At 47.7% G+C, this 19,198-nt stretch overlaps 5 non-coding genes across 5 annotated transcripts; all 5 read right to left on the bottom strand.

Annotated features, from left to right (window-relative positions):
* Positions 1 to 1,263: 1,263 nt before the first annotated feature.
* Trnaa-cgc (transfer RNA alanine (anticodon CGC)) lies at positions 1,264 to 1,336 on the bottom strand. The gene has a single exon. It is a non-coding gene; the product is annotated as a tRNA-Ala (tRNA).
* Positions 1,337 to 3,138: 1,802 nt separating this feature from the next.
* Trnaa-cgc (transfer RNA alanine (anticodon CGC)) lies at positions 3,139 to 3,211 on the bottom strand. Its single transcript has one exon. It is a non-coding gene; the product is annotated as a tRNA-Ala (tRNA).
* Positions 3,212 to 4,075: 864 nt separating this feature from the next.
* Trnaa-cgc (transfer RNA alanine (anticodon CGC)) lies at positions 4,076 to 4,148 on the bottom strand. The gene has a single exon. It is a non-coding gene; the product is annotated as a tRNA-Ala (tRNA).
* Positions 4,149 to 5,927: 1,779 nt separating this feature from the next.
* Positions 5,928 to 6,000, bottom strand: Trnaa-cgc (transfer RNA alanine (anticodon CGC)). The gene has a single exon. It is a non-coding gene; the product is annotated as a tRNA-Ala (tRNA).
* Positions 6,001 to 7,790: 1,790 nt separating this feature from the next.
* Trnaa-cgc (transfer RNA alanine (anticodon CGC)) lies at positions 7,791 to 7,863 on the bottom strand. Its single transcript has one exon. It is a non-coding gene; the product is annotated as a tRNA-Ala (tRNA).
* Between the last annotated feature and the right edge of the window lie 11,335 nt (positions 7,864 to 19,198).

The following is a 19,198-nucleotide window of genomic DNA, read 5'->3' as shown; positions in this document are numbered from 1 at the left end:
GCCAGCGCCACTCGAAGCATGGTGGGCGGACGTGGATCATCCTTTCTAGCGCGATGGCGTCACGATACACGTGATCTTGGGAGAGCAGGCACGTGCCTAATAAACCCTCGCATGCTACCTAATGACATCAAGGCTGTCAGATTCGATGACCCTCGTAATGAAATACGACAGAAGAATGGGAACGAGGGGCTCGATTTTTATTAGTCATAACCACAAACACCAACAGACAACGAAGCCATGGAAGCATCGGGGGAAATTGAGTGTAGTTGAAATTGAAATGTAGAAAATAATGAAAAAAGGGAAATGGAAGTGGACGAAAAGATAACTTGTCGCCGGCGGGAGCCTAACCCGCAACCTCCGCATTACGCGTGCGTTGCACTACCAATTGTGCTACAGCGACGGCCATCAATTCGTCCACTTACTTGGGTATTTATGTTTACTAGATCTAGCCCTATAGGAATGTTAGCTAGCGCCACTCCGAAGCATGGTGGGCGGATGTGGAACATCCTTTCTAGCCCGATGGCGTCACGATACACGTGATCTTGGGAGAGCAGGCACGTGGCTAATAAACCCTCGCATGCTACCTAATGACATCAAGGCTGTCAGATTCGAGACCCTCATAATGAAATACGAAAGAAGAATGGGAACCGAGGGGCTCGATTTTTATTAGTCATAACCACAAACCCCAACAGACAACGAAGCCAAGGGAAGCATCGGGGGAAATTAAGTGTAGTTGAAATTGAAATGTAGAAAATAATGGAAAAAAGGGAAATGAAGTGGACGAAAAGATAACTTGTCGCCGGCGGGAGCCGAACCCGCAACCTCCGCATTACGCGTGCGTTGCACTACCAATTGTGCTACAGCGACAGCCATCAATTCGTCGACTAAAGCTTGGGTATTTATGTTTACTAGATCTAGCCCTATAGGAATGTTAGCCAGCGCCACTCCGAAGCATGGTGGGTGGATGTGGACATCCTTTTTAGCCCGATGGCGTCACGATACACGTGATCTTGGGCGAGCAGGCACGTGGCTTATAAACCCTCGCAATGCTACCTAATGACATTAAGGCTGTCAGATTCGAGACCCTCGTAATGAAATACGTAAGAAGAATGGGAACCGAAGGGCTCGATTTTTATTAGTCATAACCACATTAAGCCGAAAGACAACGAAGCCAAGGAAAGCATCGGGGAAATTAAGTGTAGTTGAAATTGTAATGTAGAAAATAATGAAAAAAGGGAAATGAAAGTGGACGAAAAGATAACTTGTCGCCGGCGGGAGCCGAACCCGCAACCTCCGCATTGCGCGTGCGTTGCACTACCAATTGTGCTACAGCGACAGCCATCAATTCGTCCACTTACTTGGGTATTTATGTTTACTAGGTCTAGCCCTATAGGAATGTTAGCTAGCGCCACTCAGAAGCATGGTGGGCGGATGTGGAACATCCTTTCTAGCCCGATGGCGTCACGATACACGTGATCTTGGGAGAGCAGGCACGTGGCTAATAAACCCTCGCATGCTACCTAATGACATCAAGGCTGTCAGATTCGAGACCCTCGTAATGAAATACGAAAGAAGAATGGGAACCGAGGGGCTCGATTTTTATTAGTCATAACCACAAAACCCAACAGACAACGAAGCCAAGGGAAGCATCGGGGGAAATTAAGTGTAGTTGAAATTGAAATGTAGAAAATAATGAAAAAAGGGAAATGGAAGTGGACGAAAAGATAACTTGTCGCCGGCGGGAGCCGAACCCGCAACCTCCGCATTACGCGTGCGTTGCACTACCAATTGTGCTACAGCGACAGCCATCAATTCGTCGACTAAAGCTTGGGTATTTATGTTTACTAGATCTAGCCCTATAGGAATGTTAGCCAGCGCCACTCCGAAGCATGGTGGGTGGATGTGGATCATCCTTTTTAGCCCGATGGCGTCACGATACACGTGATCTTGGGAGAGCAGGCACGTGGCTAATAAACCCTCGCATGCTACCTAATGACATCAAGACTGTCAGATTCGAGACCCTCGTAATGAAATACGTAAGAAGAATGGGAACCGAAGGGCTCGATTTTTATTAGTCCTAACCACATTAAGCCGAAAGACAACGAAGCCAAGGAAAGCATCGGGGAAATTAAGTGTAGGTGAAATTGGAATGTAGAAAATAATGAAAAAAGGGAAATGAAAGTGGACGAAAAGATAACTTGTCGCCGGCGGGAGCCGAACCCGCAACCTCCGCATTTGCGCGTGCGTTGCACTACCAATTGTGCTACAGCGACAGCCATCAATTCGTCGACTAAAGCTTGGGTATTTATGTTTACTAGATCTAGCCCTATAGGAATGTTAGCCAGCGCCACTCCGAAGCATGGTGGGCGGATGTGGAACATCCTTTTTAGCCCGATGGCGTCACGATACACGTGATCTTGGGAGAGCAGGCACGTGGCTAATAAACCCTCGCATGCTACCTAATGACATCAAGGCTGTCAGATTCGAGACCCTCGTAATGAAATACGAAAGAAGAATGGGAACCGAGGGGCTCGATTTTTATTAGTCATAACCACATAAGCCCAACAGACAACGAAGCCAAGGGAAGCATCGGGGAAATTAAGTGTAGTTGAAATTGAAATGTAGAAAATAATGAAAAAAGGGAAATGAAGTGGACGAAAAGATAACTTGTCGCCGGCGGGAGCCGAACCCGCAACCTCCGCATTACGCGTGCGTTGCACTACCAATTGTGCTACAGCGACAGCCATCAATTCGTCCGACTAAGCTTGGGTATTTATGTTTACTAGATCTAGCCCTATAGGAATGTTAGCCAGCGCCACTCCGAAGCATGGTGGGCGGATGTGGAACATCCTTTCTAGCCCGATGGCGTCACGATACACGTGATCTTGGGAGAGCAGGCACGTGGCTAATAAACCCTCGCATGCTACCTAATGACATCAAGGCTGTCAGATTCGAGACCCTCGTAATGAAATACGAAAGAAGAATGGGAACCGAGGGGCTCGATTTTTATTAGTCATAACCACAAACCCCAACAGACAACGAAGCCAAGGGAAGCATCGGGGGAAATTAAATGTAGTTGAAATTGAAATGTAGAAAATAATGAAAAAAAGGGAAATGGAAGTGGACGAAAAGATAACTTGTCGCCGGCGGGAGCCGAACCCGCAACCTCCGCATTGCGCGTGCGTTGCACTACCAATTGTGCTACAGCGACAGCCATCAATTCGTCCACTTACTTGGGTATATATGTTTACTAGATCTAGCCCTAAAGGAATGTTAGCCAGCGCCACTCCGAAGCATGGTGGGCGGACGTGGATCATCCTTTCTAGCCCGATGGCGTCACGATACACGTGATCTTGGGAGAGCAGGCACGTGGCTAATAAACCCTCGCATGCTACCTAATGACATCAAGGCTGTCAGATTCGAGACCCTCGTAATGAAATACGAAAGAAGAATGGGAACCGAGGGGCTCGATTTTTATTAGTCATAACCACAAACCCCAACAGACAACGAAGCCAAGGGAAGCATCGGGGAAATTAAGTGTAGTTGAAATTGAAATGTAGAAAATAATGAAAAAAAAGGGAAATGAAAGTGGACGAAAAGATAACTTGTCGCCGGCGGGAGCCGAACCCGCAACCTCCGCATTACGCGTGCGTTGCACTACCAATTGTGCTACAGCGACAGCCATCAATTCGTCGACTAAAGCTTGGGTATTTATGTTTACTAGATCTAGCCCTATAGGAATGTTAGCCAGCGCCACTCCGAAGCATGGTGGGTGGATGTGGATCATCCTTTTAGCCCGATGGCGTCACGATACACGTGATCTTGGGAGAGCAGGCACGTGGCTAATAAACCCTCGCATGCTACCTAATGACATCAAGGCTGTCAGATTCGAGACCCTCGTAATGAAATACGTAAGAAGAATGGGAACCGAAGGGCTCGATTTTTATTAGTCCTAACCACATTAAGCCGAAAGACAACGAAGCCAAGGAAAGCATCGGGGAAGTTAAGTGTAGGTGAAATTGGAATGTAGAAAATAATGAAAAAAAGGGAAATGAAAGTGGACGAAAAGATAACTTGTCGCCGGCGGGAGCCGAACCCGCAACCTCCGCATTGCGCGTGCGTTGCACTACCAATTGTGCTACAGCGACAGCCATCAATTCGTCGACTAAAGCTTGGGTATTTATGTTTACTAGATCTAGCCCTATAGGAATGTTAGCTAGCGCCACTCAGAAGCATGGTGGGCGGATGTGGAACATCCTTTCTAGCCCGATGGCGTCACGATACACGTGATCTTGGGAGAGCAGGCACGTGGCTAATAAACCCTCGCATGCTACCTAATGACATCAAGGCTGTCAGATTCGAGACCCTCGTAATGAAATACGAAAGAAGAATGGGAACCGAGGGGCTCGATTTTTATTAGTCATAACCACATTAAGCCGAAAGACAACGAAGCCAAGGGAAGCATCGGGGGAAATTGAGTGTAGTTGAAATTGAAATGTAGAAAATAATGAAAAAAAGGGAAATGGAAGTGGACGAAAAGATAACTTGTCGCCGGCGGGAGCCGAACCCTCAACCTCCGCAGTACGGGTGCGTTGCACTACCAATTGTGCTACAGCGACAGCCATCAATTCGTCCACTTACTTGGCTATATATGTTTACTAGATCTAGCCCTAAAGGAATGTTAGCCAGCGCCACTCCGAAGCATGGTGGGTGGATGTGGATCATCCTTTTTAGCCCGATGGCGTCACGATACACGTGATCTTGGGAGAGCAGGCACGTGGCTAATAAACCCTCGCATGCTACCTAATGACATCAAGGCTGTCAGATTCGAGACCCTCATAATGAAATACGAAAGAAGAATGGGAACCGAGGGGCTCGATTTTTATTAGTCATAACCACAAACCCCAACAGACAACGAAGCCAAGGTAAGCATCGGGGGAAATTAAGTGTAGTTGAAATTGAAATGTAGAAAATAATGGAAAAAAGGGAAATTGAAGTGGACGAAAAGATAACTTGTCGCCGGCGGGAGCCGAACCCGCAACCTCCGCATTACGCGTGCGTTGCACTACCAATTGTGCTACAGCGACAGCCATCAATTCGTCGACTAAAGCTTGGGTATTTATGTTACCAGATCTAGCCCTATAGGAATGTTAGCCAGCGCCACTCCGAAGCATGGTGGGTGGATGTGGATCATCCTTTTTAGCCCGATGGCGTCACGATACACGTGATCTTGGGTGAGCAGGCACGTGGTTAATAAACCCTCGCACGCTACCTAATGACATCAAGGCTGTCAGATTCGAGACCCTCGTAATGAAATAGGTAAGAAGAATGGGAACCGAAGGGCTCGATTTTTATTAGTCATAACCACATTAAGCCGAAAGGCAACGAAGTCAAGGAAAGCATCGGGGAAATTAAGTGTAGTTGAAACTGTAATGTGAAGAAAATGGAAATGAAAGTGGACGACAAGATAACTTGTCGCCGGCGGGAGCCGAACCCGCAACCTCCGCATTGCGCGTGCCTTGCACTACCAATTGTGCTACAGCGACAGCCATCAATTCGTCCACTTACTTGGTATTTATGTTTACTAGATCTAGCCCTTGGAGTGTTAGCCAGGGCCACTCAGAATCATGGTGGGCGGATGTGGAACATCCTTTTTAGCCCGATGGCGTCACGATACACGTCATCTTGGGCGAGCAGGCACGTGGCTAATAAACCCTCGCACGCTACCTAATGACATCAAGGCTGTCAGATTCGAGACCCTCGTAATAAATAGGTAAGAAGAATGGGAACCGAGGGCTCGATTTTTATTAGTCATAACCACATAAAGCCGAAAGACGACGAAGCCAAGGAAAGCATCGGGGGAAATTAAGTGTAGTTGAAATTGTAATGTGAAGAAAATGGAAATGAAAGTGGACGAAAAGATAACTTGTCGCCGGCGGGAGCCGAACCCGCAACCTCCGCATTGCGCGTGCGTTGCACTACCAATTGTGCTACAGCGACGGCCATCAATTCGTCCACTTACTTGGGTATTTATGTTTACTAAATCTAGCCCTATAGGAATGTTAGCCAGCGCCACTCCGAAGCATGGTGGGCGGACGTCGATCATCCTTTCTAGCCCGATGGCGTCACGATACACGTGATCTTGGGAGAGCAGGCACGTGGCTAATAAACCCTCGCATGCTAGCTAATGACATCAAGGCTGTCAGATTCGAGACCCTCGTAATGAAATACGAAAGAAGAATGGGAACCGAGGGGCTCGATTTTTATTAGTCATAACCACAAACCACAACAGAAAACGAAGCCAAGGGAAGCATCGGGGGAAATTAAGTGTAGTTGAAATTGAAATGTAGAAAATAATGAAAAAAAGGGAAATGGAAGTGGACGAAAAGATAACTTGTCGCCGGCGGGAGCCGAACCCTCAACCTCCGCAGTACGCATGCGTTGCACTACCAATTGTGCTACAGCGACGGCCATCAATTCGTCCACTTACTTGGGTATTTATGTTTACTAGATCTAGCCCTATAGGAATGTTAGCCAGCGCCACTCCGAAGCATGGTGGGCGGACGTGGATCATCCTTTCTAGCGCGATGGCGTCACGATACACGTGATCTTGGGAGAGCAGGCACGTGGCTAATAAACCCTCGCATGCTACCTAATGACATCAAGGCTGTCAGATTCGAGACCCTCGTAATGAAATACGAAAGAAGAATGGGAACCGAGGGGCTCGATTTTTATTAGTCATAACCACAAACCCCAACAGACAACGAAGCCAAGGGAAGCATCGGGGGAAATTAAGTGTAGTTGAAATTGAAATGTAGAAAATAATGAAAAAAAGGGAAATGGAAGTGGACGAAAAGATAACTTGCCGCCGGCGGGAGCCGAACCCTCAACCTCCGCAGTACGCGTGCGTTGCACTACCAATTGTGCTACAGCGACGGCCATCAATTCGTCCACTTACTTGGGTATTTATGTTTACTAGATCTAGCCCTATAGGAATGTTAGCCAGCGCCACTCCGAAGCATGGTGGGTGGATGTGGATCATCCTTTCTAGCCCGATGGCGTCACGATACACGTGATCTTGGGAGAGCAGGCACGTGGCTAATAAACCCTCGCATGCTACCTAATGACATCAAGGCTGTCAGATTCGAGAACCTCATAATGAAATACGAAAGAAGAATGGGAACCGAGGGGCTGGATTTTTATTAGTCATAACCACAAACCCCACAGACAACGAAGCCAAGGGAAGCATCGGGGGAAATTAAGTGTAGTTGAAATTGAAATGTAGAAAATAATGGAAAAAAGGGAAATTGAAGTGGATGAAAAGATAACTTGTCGCCGGCGGGAGCCGAACCCGCAACCTCCGCATTACGCGTGCGTTGCACTACCAATTGTGCTACAGCGACAGTCATCAATTCGTCGACTAAAGCTTGGGTATTTATGTTTACTAGATCTAGCCCTATAGGAATGTTAGCCAGCGCCACTCCGAAGCATGGTGGGTGGATGTGGAACATCCTTTTTAGCCCGATGGCGTCACGATACACGTGATCTTGGGTGAGCAGGCACGTGGCTAATAAACCCTCGCACGCTACCTAATGACATCAAGGCTGTCAGATTCGAGTCCCTCGTAATGAAATAGGTAAGAAGAATGGGAACCGAAGGTCTCGATTTTTATTAGTCATAACCACATTAAGCCGAAAGGCAACGAAGTCAAGGAAAGCATCGGGGAAATTAAGTGTAGTTGAAATTGTAATGTGAAGAAAATGGAAATGAAAGTGGACGACAAGATAACTTGTCGCCGGCGGGAGCCGAACCCGCAACCTCCGCATTGCGCGTGCGTTGCACTACCAATTGTGCTACAGCGACAGCCATCAATTCGTCCACTTACTTGGGTATTTATGTTTACTAGATCTAGCCCTTGGAGTGTTAGCCAGGGCCACTCAGAATCATGGTGGGCGGATGTGGAACATCCTTTTTAGCCCGATGGAGTCACGATCCACGTGATCTTGGGCGAGCAGGCACGTGGCTAATAAACCCTCGCACGCTACCTAATGACATCAAGGCTGTCAGATTCGAGACCCTCGTAATGAAATAGGTAAGAAGAATGGGAACCGAGGGCTCGATTTTTATTAGTCATAACCACATAAAGCCGAAAGACGACGAAGCCAAGGAAAGCATCGGGGGAAATTAAGTGTAGTTGAAATTGTAATGTGAAGAAAATGGAAATGAAAGTGGACGAAAAGATAAGTCGTCGCCGGCGCTAGCCGAACCAGCAACCTCCGAGTTGCGCGTGCGGTGCACTACCAATTGTGCTACAGCGACGGCCATCAATTCGTCCACTAACTTGGGTATTTATGTTTACTAGATATAGTCCTAGAAGTGTTAACCAGCGCCACTCAGAAGCATGGTGGGCGGATATGGAACATCCTTTTTAGCCCGATGGCGTCACGATACACGTGATCTTGGGAGAGCAGGCACGTGGCTAATAAACCCTCGCATGCTACCTAATGACATCAAGGTTGTCAGATTCGAGACCCTTGTAATGAAATACGAAAGAAGAGTGGGAACCGAGGGGCTCCATTTTTATTAGTCGTAACCACATTAAGCCAACAGACAACGAGGCCAAGGAAAGCATCGGGGAAATTAAGTGTAGTTGAAATTGGAATGTAGAAAATAATGAAGAAAAGGGAAATGAAAGTAGACGAAAAGATAAGTCGTCGCCGGCGCGAGCCGAACCCGCAACCTCCGAGTTGCGCGTGCGGTGCACTACCAATTGTGCTACAGCGACAGCCATCAATTCGTCCAGTAAAACTTGGGTATTTATGTTTACTAGATCTAGCCATAGGAGTGTTAGCCAGCGCCACTCAGAAGCATGGTGGGCGGATGTGGAAGATATCCACGTGCCTGCTCTCCCAAGATCACGTCTATCGTGACGCCATCGGGCTAAAAAGGATGTTCATCCGCCCACCATGGTTCTGATCGGACCCCTCCTGCAGTCCGAATATTTGAATGACAATTTTCTGGTCAGCTTCCTCCATTTTGTGTCAACGTTCCTCACGTACAAATAACTGAAAACTCTCCTTGCCCACCGCTTTTCTGCCATTTCTCTCAATCGCTCCTCAAATTCTATCTTGCTGCTGGCTTCCCTGCCCTCGAATGACGTCCGTCTCATGTCACCCTGTACCCCCTGATTTGGTGTATATCCGTGTGCTCACAGAACAAGTCTACCTACGCCTCGCTGCTTAACTTCCAACCTTGCTCGAACCTCTGATCTCATGCACAGGACCGCATTGCCGAAAGTCGAACTAGGAACCATCACCCCTTTCCATATTCCGCTCACCACTTCGTACCTATTCTAATTCCACAGTGCCCTATTTTTCATCACAGCTGCATTTCTGCTACCTTTAGCCGTTAGATATTTTTATGTTCCGTTAGGTACTCTGCCCCATTGTTTATCCACACTCCAAGATATTTTTACTTATCCACCACCTCCAGCGTAACCTCATGTATCCTATGCTCGCTGCCCTGCTTATCATTAAAAATCATGACTGCCGATTTTTCTTTACTAAACTTCAAACCTAAGCTATCTCCCTCTTTACCACAGATGTCCATTAATATCTGCAAGTCTTCCTTGCTGTCAGCCATAAGTACAATGTCATCCGCCTACATCAGTCCTGGTAACGACTGTTTAATCCATTCTCCTTGCTTGAAAAAGGACAGGTTGAAGCCAAGTCCGCTCCTCTCTAATTTTTTCTCTAATCCTTGTAAATAGTGCATGAACAACAGAGGTGACAGAGGGCACCCCTGCCTAAGCCCCTGCTGGATCTCTATAGGCCCGGATACCTTGTTTTCGATTTTTATAAGCACCTTGTTACTTTTATAGATATATTTTAAAAGATTTCTTACTCCATCTTCCACATCTAGAGTGCCCAGTATGTCCCACAAATCCTTTTGGATTACACTGTCAAAGGCTCCCTTGATATCCAGAAATGCGAGCCATAGGGGCCTGTGTTCCTTTTCTGCTATTTCAATGCACTGCGTCGATGAGAACAGATTATCTTCTAACCTTCTTTGTTTCCGGAACCCATTTTGTAGTTCCCCCAGTACCTCCTCGCCCTCCACCCATGCCTGCAGTCTGCCCTTTATAATCTGCATCACCACCCTGTAAACCACTGACATCACTGTTATGGGACGGTAGTTGTTTATGTCGGCTTTGTCCCCCTTTCCCTTATATATCATGCTCATCCTGCTCAGTCTCCACCCGTCGGGGCTTTACCGTCCATTATCATTTTGCTACTGCCTCTTTTAATGCTTTCTTAGATTTTGGGCCCAATGTGTTTATTAACATAATTGGGATGCCATCAGGACCTGTCGACGTGCTACTAGGAACCCTCTTCTCTGCCCTTTTCCACTCGCTTTGTGCAAGTGGAGCCACTGCACTAAATAGTCTATCCTCAGCTGATTGAGCAGATGCTATGTTTCGTTCTTTAAATTTTTCTGTCATCATTGTTCTTATATGTTCCATTGCCTAATCTCCTTCTAGCCGAACACCTTGATCTGTAACTATAAACATCTGCTCTAGGCTAGTCTTATTACTCAAGCAGTTGAGATGTTTCCAAAATTTCTTCACTGCTTTTCTATCCTTTTTGTTTACTTCTGAAAACCATTGGGTCCCCTTTCGTGTAATCTTCTCATTGATCAAATGGGATGCTTCCCTTCTACAGTTTAAGAAGTTATTCCATTTTCTGCCTACATCAGCTTCTGGTTCACCCCTCCGCTTTGAATATCTGTGTTCCCTGTATGCTTCCTGACGTTTCTCTATGGCCTCCTTAACCTCCTCATCCCACCAGCTCTTGGGTTTACGTCTTCTGTTCCCTTTTGGCCTGACTCGTACCTTAGCAAGCTCTAGCTCAAATAGCCCTGTTAAATTTGCATATGTCCATTCTGTTTTTGTATCCTCTGAAATTGCTTCCTCAATTTGTTGGGTTGCTATTTCAAGCTGCTTTTCCGAGTAAAATATCTCACCTGGTTCTTCATCTTGCCTCCTACCTACTTTCATTTCTCTTCTAAAACTCACCTTAATACGTTTGTGATCACTACCTAGACTTCTGGAGCCATATTCATCTATGTTCATTACCTTTATCCTATCGTGTATCCTATGTGACATTAGTGCATAATCTATCGTCGACTGCAGGCTCCCTACCTCCCATGTTATGTGCCCTTCACACTTCTCAGTACTGTTGCATACAACTAAGTCATGCATTTCACACATATCCAGCATCATGTTGCCTGTTGAGTCTGTGTACCCGTCCATGTCTTCTATGTGTGCGTTCATATCTCCTAGTATAATAATCTCGCACCCTTCTCCTAGCTCATTCATGTCACTTGATATGCATTCCAGCATTTTTTTTTTCCTCTTTGGCATTTGCTCCTGTCCACAGGTATACAAAGCCAAGGAGTGTCTGCGCTCCTGCCACTTTCCCTTTTAGCCATAAATGCTCCTTGCATTCCAGTTTGACCATTTGCCAATTCATACGTTTATGAATAAATGCTCCAATTCACCCCCTTTTCTGCTGCCCTCTGTTCTATTGCAATATTCCCATGCATAGTCAGGATTACAGGGTGGTTGCTCCATGTCCCTAAGATGTGTCTCCAAAAACCCGTATACCATCAGCTTTTCCTGCCTTAGTTGCTCGTCTATCTCCTCCCACTTCAGCCTATTCCTACCACCTTGCATGTTAATGTACCCTATGTCATAATGTACCCTATGGCTCCTTACAAACCGTTTCCAATTCGTCACTGCTAACGGTCATAACTCTCCACTTACTGAAGTACAATCAGGTGTACCACAAGGGTCTGTGCTGGGACCACTATTATTTCTTATCTATATTAATGACCTAACTGTTGCAGTATCCCCTAACATACATCTGTTCGCAGATGATTGTGTTATCTTCCGGGAAATTAACAGCTCTGATGGGACTTTATTACTCCATTCTGATCTGGATAATGTAGTTGACTGGTGCGGGAAGTGGTTGATGGAATTAAATATTAAGAAATGTAAAATAATGCGCGCATCCAAATCTAATTCTACTCCTGTAAACGTTACCTCTTAACAACGTTACCTTAGATTTCGTCATGTCATATAAATATCTAGGTGTACACATTACGAATAACTTCAATTGGACCATTCATATAGAGTACGTCATTAACAATGCTAATCGCACGCTCGGGTACTTACGGCGTACCTCTTTGAAAACACCGCCTACTTTAAAACTACAGCTTTACAAGACTCTAATACGCTCGAAACTTGAATATGCATCTGCAATATATGGGATCCCAGTCACGTTAATTTCATTACCTCACTTGAACTAGTACAAAATAACTCTACCCGGTTCATTCTTTCTAACTATAACCGCACCGCGAGTATAACCTCAATGAAAACTAACCTAGCACTTATTCCGTTAGCTAACCGCCGCAATGTCGCCCGACTTTCGCTATTTCATAAAATTTTCCATCACACCACGCTTCACGACGACTTGATAATGCGGCCTCAATACATTTCAAACCGCGTCGATCATCGCAGTAAGGTGGGAATTGATTCATGTAACACGAAGTCTTTCTTTCAGTCTTTCATCCGCCGTACATCGCAGGAATTGAACCACCTTCCCTCAAGTATCGTAGCCATCACCGATAACAAACTTTTTCGCGAAATATTTGCTAACATTGTATAATCAGGAGAATAATTGTTTTACCAGAACTCACTGCACTGGTTCGTTTGATTTCTCTTTCTTTACTACTCTGTAACCACTCCCCTCTTTAATGCCATATGGCCCTGAGCGTATTTTTAAATAAATAAATAAAAACCTTGCCCCTGGTGCTTACGTCTATTTCTTCTCCTAGCGATTCTACGTTTCTTGAATCTTGGGGCCTCTCTGGGTCCGTCTTCGGCTACACCGGTGGTCTTAGGGCTCTGGCTCCCCCCAAAAAAAGCCGTAGCTTGGCGCCCTATCCTACTACCTACCCTCTCGCCCGTGTCAACACTGTAGTGAATGCCATCCTGTGCAAAAGGGTGGGAGCCAGACTTGTACACTTCCCGGTTTACGTCCATTACGCCGTACCCAAGTGATCAGCTCAGACCCCTAATGACCCGGTTAGCCTGAACCACACTCCATTCCAGTGGCGTAGCCAAGGGGGGGGTTGGGGGGGTTCAAACCCCCCCCCCGAAATGTCTTGCACCCCCCCCCCCCACTAACCCACCCTTTTCTCTCGTCGCTTCGCGCTGACATATTTCAAGAAACCGGTGCTACTTTCACACTTTCATTCCTGGGCGCTTCCGTTTGGGTTGGTCATTTACAGCGAATCATGTCTGCATATGGAAAAAAACTGTCACGGTGTTTGTCAAGGCCTTGACACTATGTGAGGTTTTGGGCGCGAATGTGGCGGCCGCATTCTGAAACAACAAATGCGTAACAAATGAAGCAACAAATGAAGCAATAAATGCGGCAGCCGCATTTTAGATGAAGGCGAAAATGCTCGAGGCCCGTTTACTTAGATTTAGGTGCACGTTAAAGTCCCCAGGTGGTCGAAATTTCCGGTATACATTTCCGCCGCTTCCCTTCAGGTGCCGGTTAGGCCGCGTTCGCGTAGGAACTTGGTCTCGAAGCTGGCGGAAGCGGCAAAATCTTGCAAAAATCCGCCCGCCTAGGCGGCAAAACAGGCAGAAAAACAGGCGGCGAGCCAAATTGGTCTCGGACCGATTTTTTCGCCATGCGGAAACGTTGCGGAAAGTCGTTCTGCTCGACCGGAAGCTACACTAGCATGTAAACTTCCGGTCTAAACATTGAACATGGCACCAAAAGTGTAGGCTGCAATGCTGATCGACGTGATCAAGAACCACCCCTTGCTCTACGACAAGAGAAGTTCTAAAACGTAATGTCAGCAATAGTCGCGATAGAATTCAACGTCGCGCGACAGGAGGTGCGGCAACGAAGCCTTGGCGTGACCCAACTTCTTACACTTTAGCAAAGCCAGGCGAACCCACCACTGCCGTTTCCGAGGTTTTCTTGTCTCCCATTTATTCATTGTCCATTTCTAGAAAACCAGTAGGTAGAAGTATAAAAGCCATTTCTTCTTCCACTTCCATGACAGACAATAGTTAGGCAGATTCCTCGTTGGCGCTCCATAATTCTCCTCGCACGTGCGCGGTATGTTGCAGAAGTCGCGGGGTGCTTTTCTCGTCGCGACGATAGATTGGGAGCGTAGGTCTCACGTAGTACGCGCAGGCTTCGGCGAGCCTCAACACAAGGGCCAGCCCGGGTTTTAGCTTTGGTGTTCCCGTTGCCGCTTTCGTGTCCTGGAGGCGCCGAAAATAATACGAAATGATGAAATGTTATTACAACTTGTAAATAAAAGCTATTAAAGAAATATAATCACGCCTAGGCAGCAACCTGTGACACAGCGCTACCGCGCCCGTGTGAGGAGAATTACGGAACGCCAACGAGGAACTTATCGAAGGTCGCAGATGACACGCGAAATTGCGCAAGATGATCACTTTTGATGACGGGTGGGTCAGTGAATGAACATACCGCTCGAAATAATGCGATAATGAGCGCCACCACGCCGACAAACTTACGCAGACTAGATGGATGTGGACGAAAGCGGCAGCGGCAGCCGCGGTGGCAGCAAAACAAATGTGAACTTGGACATGCGCGGAAAATATTTTCCAGCCGCTTTGGCCTTTCCGGCCGCTTTGGCCTCTCCACCCGCTTGCCGCTTCCCAAGTGTGAACGTAGCCATAGTCTGCAGCGCAAAACGTCTCTCGTTTGCGATTGCGCCCCTACGGAAGGCTGGTAGTTACTGTTGTGTTGCTGAATCCCAAACCAGCAATTACGAAAGGCTGGTAGTTGCTGTTGTGTTGTGGAATCCCAAACCAGCAATGTACACACGAAAGGGTTGATGCCAGCAGTGAAATTCCACCGACTCGCAACAGAATGCACGAAACAGACAGCCGACAAGCATGGATTACTGCTGTGCGCAGTACAGCGTAAGTAAACTCTTGTTTCAGGCTCTGACAGTTCTCGTCGGAGTTCACGCGTCCTGAGAAATTGATTATGTGCACTATGCACTGAACAAGACCGGAGTTAATTCCTGCTTCACTAGTACACCAATCAGTCGAGATTCTGTGAGGTACAAGGCCGCTTCCTGTTTGCACCGGCCTAAGTGAAGCAGAAATGACTCGCACGCACTACTTAAAATGCGTACACATGCCATAACTATGCAGTGCGGTGAAATATTCTGTACAATTCTGAATCTGTTGACGTAAACGCAAATGACGGCTGCACGCTCGCACACAGCGGAAGACACAGCGGCCCATGCACTTGCCGCAGGAAATGCAAGGCGACGAAAGCTTCGTAAAAAAAGCATTACTCGTTTTTGCGCGTATTTAAGTTTTCTAGCGCAAAGACGCAGCGAACAAGTTATTGCTATGGGAGTAGGTATAGACTTTTTCACAAACCGACGTTGGAGCAGCGCCATTGGCCGACACGGGCGACGTCTACCGTCAGAACATGTTATGCCGCCATTTTGGACTGTGCGCCTTGCGAGAGCAGGCCGGCCGCATATCGGTTGTGTGATCTTCGCCGCGCATTATTTCGATTGTTTTCTTCCGCTTCGCTTGTCTTGTGCCGCTTGACTTGTTACATGTTTCACGTGTTCGCATGAGCGCTCAGTGTAGTGTGCCATGGCAACAGCAAGCCCAGCCAGTGGATGTGGTGTTTCGTCGTCGGTAGCGGCGGCAGCCACCTCTGCTTCGTCGAGACCTGGCGTGCTAATCAGCGGTATATTTCATTGTTATTGCTGGGCACATGTGACCGTATCGTTGATTGAATCTGATCACCATTACGTTTCGCGGTTGAGGGTTGCCTCATTTAGCGAAAGCAGGCGCGTACGTAGCTGTCGGGCAATGCTTAGAACCAGGCGCCGGCGGCCCGACGAAGCGTGTCACTGGTTGGTAGATATGCGGTGGTTACTCCATACACTTCCGACGCAACTGAAGAGCTCAATCATGCAAAATTTATTGGATCTGGTGCGGTGAAGGGTGCTTATAACCAAATGTCAAAGCATAAGCTCGGCGATCGAGCAGCGCGGTACCTGCAGCGAACCGACGCGCGACAGTGATCACAGATGCCAGCGCAACTGATAGAGCCCAGGTGCTAGATTTTTATTTTTAGTATTTATTTATTTATACATACTGTCAATCCCAATAGGGATTATAACAGGACTTGTTATAAAGATATATTTGTTTACCTAATTTTTACGTTTGTTTACCTAGCTGGAATGGCTTTTCTTTCGAATGTCTGAATTTGGAACAAGCTTCGCTCACGGTGTACCTTAACGTAGATCGTGCGCGAAGTTTGTATTAAAGATATCGCGTACGGCAAGAATTCTTCGTGTGTGCTATCTCTGAAGCGAAATAAGCCAATAATGTTGCAGCGTTAGGGCCATATCTGCTCTTTCCCTTGTTTCCCTTGCACCGTCTCACTGTGCTATGTTCAAAGTAATGTCGAGTTTTAACAATTGTCGAATAAATACATATGCATATGACTGTAAACCGCTACTGACCGTGAGTGAAAAGCGCTTAGTGGTCAGCGAAGCGGTCACTGCACGCACGTAAGTAGTTCACTTGATCGACTGCGCGAATAATTTTTTTTCGTTACTGTTATTCTTGCAAGCATGATGCTATTGTCCGCGTACCCATGCGAATACCGTTTTTTACGTTCTCACTTGCGCGGGCTCATTTAGCGCGTTTCTGCGCCACACACAGTTAGCGCATTACGGTTCCCGAACTCTAGCAGTGGCGCTAGGCCACGCTGATGAGGTTGACACGTTCGTTTTTGCATACTCTTGCTGCCCAAGCACATATACAACGCTCAAAGATGGGTGAGCTCGATGCAGCACAACACTGTTGAAGTTAATTACCTTTATGGGCAAGGCCGCGCAGGGTGCGTGTGAACGCAGAGGCCATGTTTTGGTGGACACAGGGTCTGCATACATCTTTCCATAGGACACAATTTTTCCAGATCGTTGCGAAGTGTATTTGCCGACTAGTTCTCTCGCAGAGTGCTCCAATTTGTCTTATACCGGTGTCACACGGCCACTTTTGATAGCGATCGAGACTGTTCGACCGCGATTGGCTCCCTTTCGCAGATTGAGCAAAGAAGCCAATCGCGACGAAGAAATTTGGCCCATATCGGGCTCGATCACGATCAAAAGTGCGCCGTGTGACCCCCGCATTAGGCACTGGAATGAAGTCGTGTTTGAAAGAATAACAAATGTAGCCTCTGCCACTGCATACGAGAAGATATTGCATGGAAGAGCTGACAATTCTCGCAACCTATTGGGAAATGTGCCGAAAAGAGTTTACCAAAATGCGTTATTTTACTGATGTGTGCATTGGTTCACATTAGACTGAAATGCCAAGTCCTCAGGTGATGCAGGAAACCGGCGAAGCGTGAACATACCACATCGCGGCAGTGGTCTCGCGGAGTGCTGTGCTGTGGACACACTTCGTTCCCAAAATCGTTATTTTCCGCTGGTTGTTTGTGCACCCATAAACTGCACAGTGCTGGCCTGTAGCCTTTTGATGAGTATATATGCCATTATTTACGAGCGTAAGTCATTCGTGACAAAAATAAACGGAAACATCGAAGGAAAGCTACCACTCCGCAATGCAAGCGCAAGGCAAGCTCACAGTCCAGGCCGAACGGGCAACACTGACACATACTCTCCACGCCAGACCATCGGAAGCGCCCTCGTGAAAACGTGTATAGCCTGGTAACACGTGCATTTTCACATGTATAGCCGTCCTTGACCTGTGAAACGCACTTCGCCCCGACGAGGACGACGCCATCTACGCTTAACGGAGATTAACAATTAATGATGTCTTCTCCGATCGGGCGGGTCGTCTCAATGATGCGTTTTCGAAGACTGGTCCATTCAGTGGCGCGATGAGAGACGGTTGCTCCAAACGCCCACTGTACCTGTCGTACTTACTGTATTTTACTGAGCTTACATGACTTTTTGCTTAATTTCTTCACAAGCACATACACACGCGAGGGGGGGGGGTCCCATGTCTTTGATATACATGCACAGAGTCTGCCTAAACTACCGATATTTATTATCGATCACGTCACGTAGAGGAAAGCAGACGCTTGCCCCTCCCCCCGGTCGGGCCGTTAACCCCCCCCCCCCCGAAAAAAATTTCTGGCTACGCCCCTGCTCCATTCCATCCCGCTAGCCTAGCCCTGGACCTCTGGGATTGTGCATATGGTCACATGCACATTCGCAGAGGCTTCTCCGAGTTTACGCAACCCAACCTCTAACTGTCTGTTTAGGTTCTGGCTCCCTCCCTTCAGCACATCGTTGAGACCAGCATGGATAACGACCAGATTTTCGTGCTCCATGTTGTCCCATACCACCTTCTGAGCTTTTTCCATTTCATCAACCATGCACTTCCCTGACTAGGCCTCCACCCTCACCCGCCCGTCTGCCTTCACTTTTGTAAGGACGCCCTCCTCAACCCTCGCTACGTCGGAGTCCCCCACCACTAGGACCCTTCGCTCTACACGTTTGCCTCCCACCTGCAATTGCCGTCCTCCAGTTCGCGCTAGCTGGTTCTCTACCCGCCGTGAGCCACTGACACGCGACGACGGGCTCCCTGCCGTTCGTCCCTTCCCACCCGAAGCCTGCCGCGTTACCTCGCTGTAGAGTTGTGGAACCGCCGTGTTGCCACCGGCTCTCGCCTGCTGTTCTACGGCCCCTAGGCGTCCCTCCCTGCTCTCATAGCATGCCTCTGCCTGAGTCTCCGCGCTGTCCCCGCCTCCCACCTGACGCAGCTTTGGCCTGGGATTACGCGCCGCCTGTGCCATTAGCGCCTCCACCCGCTCTTCCAACACAACCCGCTTTTCGCGTTCATCTTGTAGCTCCCCAGCTATTCGCTTTACCAGGATGGTCTCGGCCCCCTCCCTGTCAAGCAACTTGCCGATCCGAGTTTAGAGCTTTGAGCTCCCCTTTGAGCTCCTCCACTCTAGCTGACCATTCCCCTTCCATCCGCCGCACAGCCCCCTTAAATCCTTCACACGACCTGCACGCGAAGCTAGCCTCCTCAGCGTCGGATAAACTGGCGAAGTGCGTCTCGTCCAAA

This window comes from Dermacentor silvarum, chromosome 10 (genome assembly GCF_013339745.2).
Source record: "Dermacentor silvarum isolate Dsil-2018 chromosome 10, BIME_Dsil_1.4, whole genome shotgun sequence".
Lineage (NCBI taxonomy): Eukaryota > Metazoa > Arthropoda > Arachnida > Ixodida > Ixodidae > Dermacentor > Dermacentor silvarum.
This window is presented reverse-complemented; position numbering and strand designations above follow the sequence as displayed.